This window comes from Panthera tigris, chromosome D2 (assembly GCF_018350195.1).
Source record: "Panthera tigris isolate Pti1 chromosome D2, P.tigris_Pti1_mat1.1, whole genome shotgun sequence".
NCBI lineage: Eukaryota > Metazoa > Chordata > Mammalia > Carnivora > Felidae > Panthera > Panthera tigris.
The window spans coordinates 84108382-84117784 of record NC_056670.1 but is presented as its reverse complement, the minus strand read 5'-3'; the positions used below and the strand labels follow the sequence as shown (position 1 = coordinate 84117784).

General features: G+C 56.2%; 1 long non-coding RNA gene across 1 annotated transcript; it reads left to right on the top strand.

The window, feature by feature from the left end:
- The first annotated feature begins 1318 nt into the window (after window positions 1-1318).
- On the top strand, window positions 1319-9162 carry LOC122231838. Its single transcript, XR_006209093.1, has 3 exons — window positions 1319-1393; window positions 3922-4144; window positions 8161-9162. It is a non-coding gene; the product is annotated as an uncharacterized LOC122231838 (long non-coding RNA).
- The last annotated feature ends 241 nt before the right edge of the window (window positions 9163-9403 follow it).

The following is a 9403-nucleotide window of genomic DNA, read 5'->3' as shown; positions in this document are numbered from 1 at the left end:
CCCGGAGGGTGTGCTCTGCACATGGGAAGGAAGAAAGAAAGCGAAGACAAGACAGAGTGGGGAGGAAAGGGAGCCCCCGCCAGCTGGGTCTCTGCCCCACTGGCCCCTGGCTGGTGGGTAAGGTGCCCACGGGCTCATCCTCCACCCTCGGCCTCAGTGGGTGGGTCCAGGGAGGGGACATGGCCGTTGCAGCCCTTCCCTAGCCCCACTGTCCCACAGCGCAGAGAGGGAGCTGGGCAGCTCCCTGCAGAGCATGTCAGTGATGAGCCAGGGGTGGAGGAGAAACAAATTATGTTGCGCTGGAGGAGAGGCAGCGAGACCAAAAAGCCAGCCGCCAGATTTGAGCACACACTTCTCTGAGCTTCTAAGGCAACAAGGACAGACTGATGTATATCCCCGTGGCCTGGAGAAAGGAAGCAGCACACTTTTTCTTTGAGAGAAATTGCATTATTTCCCTGGAGCCAGATCAGAAAGAATCCTTCCAGTGGGTTTTTATGTAAACGTCATTGATGGGAGGTGGGGAACATCCCCCACTCGGGGCACCAGAGGCCGAGGCAACGGTTGTACTATAAACGTGTGAAGGCGTGTCTCCAGGAGCCACATGGATGTGGCCGAGGTGTCAGCCATCTCAGCCGAGGTAGGGACAGGAGTCAGAGAAAGTGGATGGCTCTCCCTCTCCTCCCCTAGCCCCTCCCCCAACTTTGTGGGATCTGCTGGCTTTGTAGTGGGGGCGCCTGGATGCCTGGGTTGCTCATTGAGGGGAGATCAGAGTCCTTGGGATAGAGGGCAGCTGGCAGAGCTGCGGGTGCTGTCTCTGCAGGGGCAGGGCTCCTGGAGGCCCCGGGTCTCCATCCCTGGCTGCTTCCCCACCACGCGCCCAGAGCCTCATGCCTCAGACCCTCAGACCTCTCTGGATGATGAGACAGCAGATTGCCTCTCGTCCCCGTGCAACAGTATGACGTGGACAAAATAACAGCGGCCACTTCTGTGCAGCCAGGATTTTCCGACATGTTTCTTCGACGGACTCCTGGTCCCCACGACTGCACCCGGGGCTCAGCCCGGCCTCGTCCCCACTTCACAGATGGGAACACCAAGCCAGAGAAGCTGCTGCAGAAGGCACAAGGCACACCACCTGGGGTCACACAGCGGCTGCTTTCAGAGCCCACCCGGACCTCAGCAGGAGCCGGGGCGGACCCCGAGTCCCGCGGTGACGAGCCGGGGGGCCGTCTTCTGTGCAGGCGCCTGGATGAGGACGCATGTGCCTTTCCTTGTGACCCAGCGGTTACCCTGCTGGCTGTTTACGGAGCAGAGCGTTAGAGGCAACCGTGCACGGACGTACAGACGCACGCACCTGAGCCGCACCCCACACTGCCCCCGTCCCCACCCTGCAGAGGTAAGGGGACCCCCCGGGGGATGGGCCTGCCGTGCGGGGAGACCTGGGCCCCGTGCGGTGCGGAGGCACCTCTGTGAAATGCACGCGGGGTCCGTCGTTCAGAGCTCACGAGGGGCTGGAGCCCGGGAGCCGCCTGCCGGCCTCGCACCTCCAGAAACGCGCCGGGCCCCCAGCAGGGGCGGCTGGCAGCGGGGCCACCCGTGACTCACGCAGAGATGGCAGCTTTACATATTTGAGAGGAGCGTGGCCGGCTTCCTATCTGAAGTATGTTTCCCCGGAGAGACCACCACCATTTGAGCTATTTTTGATTAAAATGTAAAAATTAAAAATTAAATCAAATGGTCGTAGAACTCCTCGGGGAAAACACACTTCGGTGATGAAGCATTCCCTGCTGCAACCTTGAGCCTCTTACGGCGGCGTTGCCTCATCCACAGGTGGTCTTTTTATGACGCACATAATTAAAACGAATTGCGACAAGAGCCACCAAACACCCGCCTTCCCGCGCGTGGACCGCGGGCGGGTGCTCCTGGAGCGGGTCCTGGCCGGGGGGGGGCACCAGGTGGAGGGGACAGGCCGGCCAGCCCGGACGGGACCTCCGTGCGCCCTCCCTGGGCCGCCCCCCTGCCCGGTCCCCAGGGCAGCCTCCTCCCGCCCGCGTCCGCCGGGATCTCACCGGCTCGTGCGCAAACAGCTTGCACACATCCCGTGTCCCGTCACAGGTGACGGATGCCGCCCGGAAACCGAAGTAGGCACAGTCGGGTTTCCTGGGAGTATGTGTGGAATCTAATCTACGACTTACTCATGTCAGGCTGAGTGATCAGCCTGCCCCGGGGGCCCGGGGAGCGCGTCCGAGGGGAGCGGACGGTGGCCGCCTCGAATTTGCATCCCCGCCTCTGGGCTGACGGACGCACCACGCGGGTGTGACAGGACGTGACCCTCCGAGTCACCGCTTCATCTCCGTCAGTGTGGGGTGTGACTGGCCACGCCGCGGCCGCCTCAAGACGATTTCTTGTCTGTGAGGCTTTGCGGCCTCTGCTTCACGCAAAAATGTCGCAGGATAACAGTGTGTCTGGAACGAAGGTCCGAGCACAGCGCTGTGGCCTCTAGACGAGGGTGCCCGGCCCAGCGGCGGCTGCAGAAATGCCAAATCCCGGGCTCGGGGGCTGCGCTGGCCCGGTCTTGGGGTGCGCACTTCACCTGCCGGTGTCAGACTGAGCACAACTGACACGTGTAGATTTCCCGTTCTGTTCTTGAAAGTTGTGGCAGCCGGTAACAGGTGTGGCGATTTTGGATGGAAGTCATCTGATGGGCATGGCAAGAGGGAAGAAGCTGGGAGTGCGTGCCTCATGGCCCGATGCCTCCCCCAGAGCCTGCCCGGCCGGGAAACACCTGCACAGCCCCCCGGAATCTGGTCCCTGCCCTCCAGGAAAACCAAACTCCCTGGGTCTCATTCACCTGCAGGGGCCCATAGTCCCTAGGCACGGCTGTGGGGAAGTGCCCATCTCAGCGGTTGTGGCCATCTCCCACTAGGCTCAGGCTCTTGAGGGTGGAGCGTCGCAGGTAAGATCCCTGCGCCTGGAGTCTGCAGGCTGAGAGGTGCTGGTCAGGGGAGGCCCCAGGGGCTCTGCCCCTCACGCGGCTGATGTGCCCTTGGATGCTATGGACTGTGAGGGCCCACCGGGCACTGCCCAGGTACCCAGGCTGAGCCCCAAACCTCAGAGTTTCAAGTCCATCACGTGTGAACTAGAAGGTTCCCTGCCATCTACAAGCTGCAAGCAGGGCCCACCTGTACGGGGCTGAGCTCTGCACTGCCCCGGGGCGGCGGTCCATCATTTTTATTTAACCAGTGGGTAGGATGCCCTGGTTATGCAGAGGCAGGACTCAAGCACCCCCTGAGGCAAGGAGACGCGGTGTCTTCTGGGAGATCAGAAGCACTGTGGAGAGAATGCCATGGCTCAGCTGCTTAGGGACCCAGAAAGCAAAGGGCAACGCAGGGGTGGGGGGCTTTCTCCTACCCGCACACGAGACCCAGCACTGTCTTGATAGTGGGCAGTTATTATAAATGGCGTATTTAAAAAAACCTGTTTTCCAGGGGCACCTGGGTGGCTGAGTCGGTTAAACATCCAACTCTCGATTTCGGCTCAGGTCACAATCTCACGGTTCATGAGTTCGAGCCCCACTTCCGGGCTCTGCTCTGACAGCGTGGAGCCTACTTGGGATTCTCTCTCTCCTTCTCTCTCTGCCCCTCCCCTGCTCATGCTCTCTCTGTCTCTCTCCAAAATAAATAAACATTTAAAAAAATCTTTTCCGGTGGTGTTTCCCATGGCTGGTTTTTGGGAGGAGTTTTAGATCTCCATAGTTATGTTCGATCTGGCCAGCTGACAAACCTTCCCATTAGCTTTTAATGTTTGAACAAATTAATTCTCCTGGATTTGCTAATACCAACATGTTTGTAAATAATGATAACCGATTTTAAGTATATTGGCCCCTCAACTCCCTCGTTCTTCTTATTTCTTTACTATCGGTAGGCGCTTACAGAAACTTAGCGCTGGGGGAAATTCAAACGTGCTCAAAAGTATTCAGACCAGGACATGAGGCGTCCCTGCATGCCGCCAGCCTCTATCAAGTATGAACTCTCCGCCAGTCTTGCTGTTCCTCGCCCTCTGAGGACTTTTGTCCTGAGGTGTACTGAGCAAAACCAAGGCCCTGTTTCACGTCATCTGAAAATACTCCTGCACGTGCCTGTAGCAGGTGAGGCATCTCGGCATCACTTTTATCGTCGTTTACAGAACAGTGACTCCCTAATGTCATCCGACACCCCTTCAGGTGACTTTTCCTCAGGTGACGAGGCCCACCTTCCTTCCAAGACCTTCTTTCCCTCCCTCCGGTGCCTGTCACCCCAGCCAGACGTAGGCTTTCTAACTTTGGTCAGAAGGACGAAGACGGCATGTGGCTCTGGGTAGTTATGGGTCTGAGGACACAGGAGTAGATACAGAACAGAGAATGAATTCAGGCATTTGAGGTGAGGGGGCAGCACGGCCTAGGGGAGAGCGGAGGGGCGGGCACGGACGGGCTGGTTTCGGTGGCTCGGGCAGCTGCAGGGAGAAGCTCCAAGAAGCTCCGTTTCAGCCTGAAACACATCAGCCCCGAGACACACAGGTCCAAGACTATTCTAGAAAATGCAGAGTAAAGTGGATCGCAGCGTTGTCCTGGACAGATGAGCTAAAGAAAGCTCATACCCATTTATAAACTCTGCTAAGAGTGTAAATTCAATCCGATTAGCAGATTTTTCGTTTTCTAATATTTCCTTGGTCAGTTAATTTAGTTCCATCCAGACTGTCCAGAGTGGCTAACACTTGCAGAATGATCTTTCCATCTACCTGGAGGCGTCGCCGTGTCTGATTTACCCCAACCCAGGCCCAGCCCCCAAACCCAGGAAGTGCCTCCGTCTCCTGTCTCCCCAATCTCGCCACCCCCCTGCCCACAACACTCTGCCTGGGTGTCGGTGTGTGTGTGTGAGTGTGCACGTGCACAGGTATGCATATGAGTGTGGGGGGGAAGCCTGTTAAACTTATACACAAAGGCCTTGCAACTTTCATTTCACTCACCATGTCCTGGAGGCCTTTCCTGTGAACATAACTCACAGGCACAGACCCGGATCATCCTGTTAAAGTCATGTTAAGATCACACAGCCAGCATGCTATTGGTAGACACTTGGGTTGCTCTTGGATTTTTGCCACAGCAAAAATGCTAAAATTCGTAAGTGAGAATATGCAAATCTGACCTAGGTAGTTTACGGTCGGTTTGGCAAGAATTTTTTAAAGGCGTAATACTCGGTGCTGGTGAAGATGTGGAAAAAAGTATGCACTCACTCTTGGTAGCTGTAAAAAGTGTCACAGTCATTTTGGAAGACAGTTTGGCAAAACCTATTAACGTGTACAATGTTTCCGCTCTTTGGTTAATTAGCTGCTTTCCTGAGAATTGATTCTGTGCTTAGATTTATGCCCAAAAGTGCATTTTGAGCCTTGCTCCCTGGACCTACTAAAAACACCACTGTCTTCTCTCCCTTCCCGGCTCAAACTTCATATATGGAAACTGATCCCCTTAGAGACTTAAGTCTGTGGAGCCCTGTGTCTCAGGAGCGAAAGCACCAGTACCTAGGTGTGTGCTGCATCACGCTCTGTCTCTAACACAGCTTCGCCCCGGTGCGACGTCCATTCTGGAGCTCTGTCTCCTTCCACGTGAAGCAAACGTCACAGACTGCCCTGCACTGACCGGAAGGAGGTGATCCCGTTTGGGGCCGCACAGCACCTCCCACCCGCCTCAGCGGGTCTGGGGGTGGCAGTGGGGGCCTCGCTAGGGCCCAGGAGTGGTCCCCTGAGCAAGGAGGCCCGTGCGGTTTCCCAGAGCCCCCACAGCCCCTGGTGCCCCCTGTCGCTGGGCCTCCTGCCCCACCACGGCGGCCTCTTCATTCTGTTCTTTTGAGGAAGGTGCTCACGGCAGCAGGCAGGCAGGGCGCGGCGCGGCGGGAGAGATTCCCCAAGACTTTCCCTGCTGTCTCATTTCTGGGAAGGGGGAAGAATTTGACACCGGTCCTCAGCGTCCGTGAACCGAATGACCCACTTCCTCAGGTGCTTTGCCAGAGGAGCCTTGATGTGGCCTTCGCCTTGGAGAGGGTCAAATGTTCACAGGTGCCTTGCACAGCAGAGACCAGATGTTATGATGCGGTTCCAGGAACTCTTTGTGGTCGGCTTGGCAACCACTGGCTGGCCCGGGGGCATCTTGAGCCCAGTAGGGCGTGGGGTCTGGGGCCTGTGGACCCGAGCCTGCTGGTGCTGCTGACAGCCAGATTTCCCAGCATTCCTAGCGTCCCCACGGATGCATCCACTCTCACAGTCATCCCAGGGAAGGGGAGAGCGGCAGAGGACAGGGGCCCCTTCATGGAGCACCCCCACTGTCAGGAGGCTGGACGTAGGACCGCTGCTGACTTTGGAGCCGGCTTCCCGGCCAGGCCGCTTTCTTATCCCAAACCCTCTGCCATCCATGCTCTGGAGTTTGCCACGTCTTTAAATGGATCGTGCCATTAGCTCTGGGAACAGCAAATTCATGGTCATCCGAAGTGCCTGGACCCAAACAAAGGCGTATATGAGAAGCCACAGGTTTCTGGAGGTAAAAAGGCATCCTTATCATCTGTGAATTACGAATGAACCACAGGCCCAAATTGTAAGCTGACCTGCGGGGTCACCCAGAGGGGACAGAGCAACACATCACCATTCCTGGCTGCTAGGGGGACCAGCTAGCCCCATTTTCCTGTGATGCAGGGTTTCCTGGGACGTGTGATTTTCATCGCTAACGTGGGAACATTCCAGGCTAGCTGGCAGCCGTTCATCACTCCGCACAGCCTCTCTGGCTACTCCTGGGTCCTCCCTGCCGACTGGGACCCTGTCTCCAGGCCCCACGTCCCTGCCCCAAGCTCAGACCCGTCCAGTTCATCGCTTCATCCTGGGTTGCCGTCCCTGCCTCCTCCCTCTGTCAAGGCCTGTCCCGGACGAGCACACACAGCTGATGCCCACTGGTCATGTTCCAGGGCACATGGACTGGGGCCGTGGGCAAGGCCTGCACGTGATAAGCAGGAGGGCAGCCCATGCCAAATTTATGAAGTGGGCAGTTCGAGGCCAAGGCAGGCACCAGCGCTGCTTTGCCAGGGCAGGGGTGGGAAGGGAGTAGGGCTGTGGTTGGCACCCTCCAGGCAGTGGACCCCGCCCATATCCCCTGTCTGCCCTGGCTGGTCTCCGCATCCCATCATTTAAATTGAGCAAATACTGGAGTGTCTGGGTGGCTCAGTTGGTGGAGCGTCCCACTTCGGCTCAGGTCATGATCTCACAGTTCATGGGTTCAAGCCCCACATCGGGCTCTGTGCTGACAGCTCGAAGCCTAGAGCCCACTTTGGATTCTGTATCTTCCTCTCTCTCTCTCTCTCTCTCTCTCTGAAAAATAAATAAACATTAAAAAAAGAAAAAGTGGGGGGGGGGGAGGGTGGGTGATGGGTGTTGAGGAGGGCACCTTTTGGGATGAGCACTGGGTGTTGTATGGAAACCAATTTGACAATAAATTTCATATATTGAAAAAAAAAATAAAAAGGCAAAAAAAAATAAAGAAAAAGAAAAAAAAAGAAAAAATAAAATCGAGCAAATACTAATTAAGAAAACAACCCTCCCCTCCCCCAAATTATTTTCCTCAAAGGCTGCAAGACTCCGTCCAGAGGCAGAGTCTGGAGGAAATGTTAACACAGGCTAATAAAGACCCTAACTGTGGCTGTAAGGACCAGCCTGAAGGGGCCGAAGCCTGGGCAGGAGCTGGCAGCCAACAGATGGATCTTGGAACAGAAGTGGGACCTGTGGCAAAAGTCGAGGGGCCAGGGACCTTTCCTAGACTGTTGTTCTCCACCGGATGTCTTTCTCTTCCGGGGCAGCATGCAGCTGAGGATTTATTCCCAATAGACAAATGAGAGGTTCTGAGCCAGAAACTTGAGTCCGTGCTGGACGGGGGCACTGCCACCACCCACTGGCCTGGACGCCCGGGGACCCACGCCTGCCCTCCGTGCCCATACCTGCTGCAAGCCAGTGCCGTGGGTTCCTCCCTGTCACCAAAGAATTAAGGACAGCATCTCGGGTAGGAAGCTATCGTGGAGGGTGGAAGTTTCTGGCCAGGCAAATAAATTGGATTTAAGTATATTACAGTCATAATCTTTTTCTGCCTCTCTCCAGACGGTCTCTGTACATGGAGAAATGAGGATGTATTCGCAGACAAAGCATGACCTGAGGGAGAAGCCTGCCCGAATCTGGATTTTCAATAACATAAGACAATAAAGCTTAGACATCTAACCTGCTGCAATATGGTCAAAGTATAAAGAGCTTAGCTGCTAATAAAAGGGCAGGGGCTTCCCCTCATATCTGAAGATCCGGACCCCCCACAAGGACACTTCATAAAGATCGTAATGGGTTAGCCAGGATCACAGAGACACGGGGCCTTGTTGACCGATTGTCTGACAGTTGTCACCTATGGATCTGATATTAATAAGTCCCGTGTTGATTTCCTCGGGGTATTTTTGTCCCTGTAATTGCACATCTTCCTGTTGTGGCCCTACACTGGGCAGCGTGGGGAGCACACTTACCTGATGGCTAGATGTGCCGCCCCTCCTCTGCGGGGCACGCCCACCGTGCTGTGGTGTCTCCCCGAGGCAGGGGCGGGGGGTTGGGGGACGAACCGCCAGCGGCTGGACGGTGGGAAGGGCGAGTTCTCAGAACACAGGACAGAGACCCGAGCCACCTGCTTTTCCCCGGGAGGTCAAGTGCTCTGACACCTTTTGCAGAAGGGGAGCTGCTGAAATTCAGGATCGTCAGCCATCCTTCTCTGAATTTGTTTGCTTGTCAAATACTTTGCCAGGGGATTAATGGCTGCCAAGTGGTTCCCCAGACAGTGTAATTGAGGCAGATTACGTGAATATACTGCATGAGTATAATGGCATGAATGAAGCAGAGGGAAAGTAGCAGTGCTTGGGTAAAAGTCTTTGACACGTGAACTGCCACTGAGCCAGCGACCTAACGGCCAGCAGCCTCTCTGTCTGTCACCCCCTCCCATGGTGCAGGGGGCATCGCCCTGCCCGGCACACCCCCTCCTATTTCCACCCAGACGCTCTGATGGCCCCAGGGCGGTTCCACGCACACTCTTCAGTATCCCCTGCATTCTAAAATGACACCGAAGCCATATTTTCCAAGCCATTTCAATTCTGTTCACTCGGGGTGCTGCTTCCTTCCTCTGGCTGCACCTCGGAAGAGCCCACCCGTTTCATATGGGACGCATCTCTGCAGAAGTTTCCATTTCCCGGGTGGCGCCCGGTGGAGAGAGGCAAGCGTGGGATGCTGGGTGCTCCGGGATGGGACTGTAGACTGCTAGGCGCCATCGTCCCCCGGGACCCCTGCCCTCCACTTGGAGAGGAACCGCATGGCG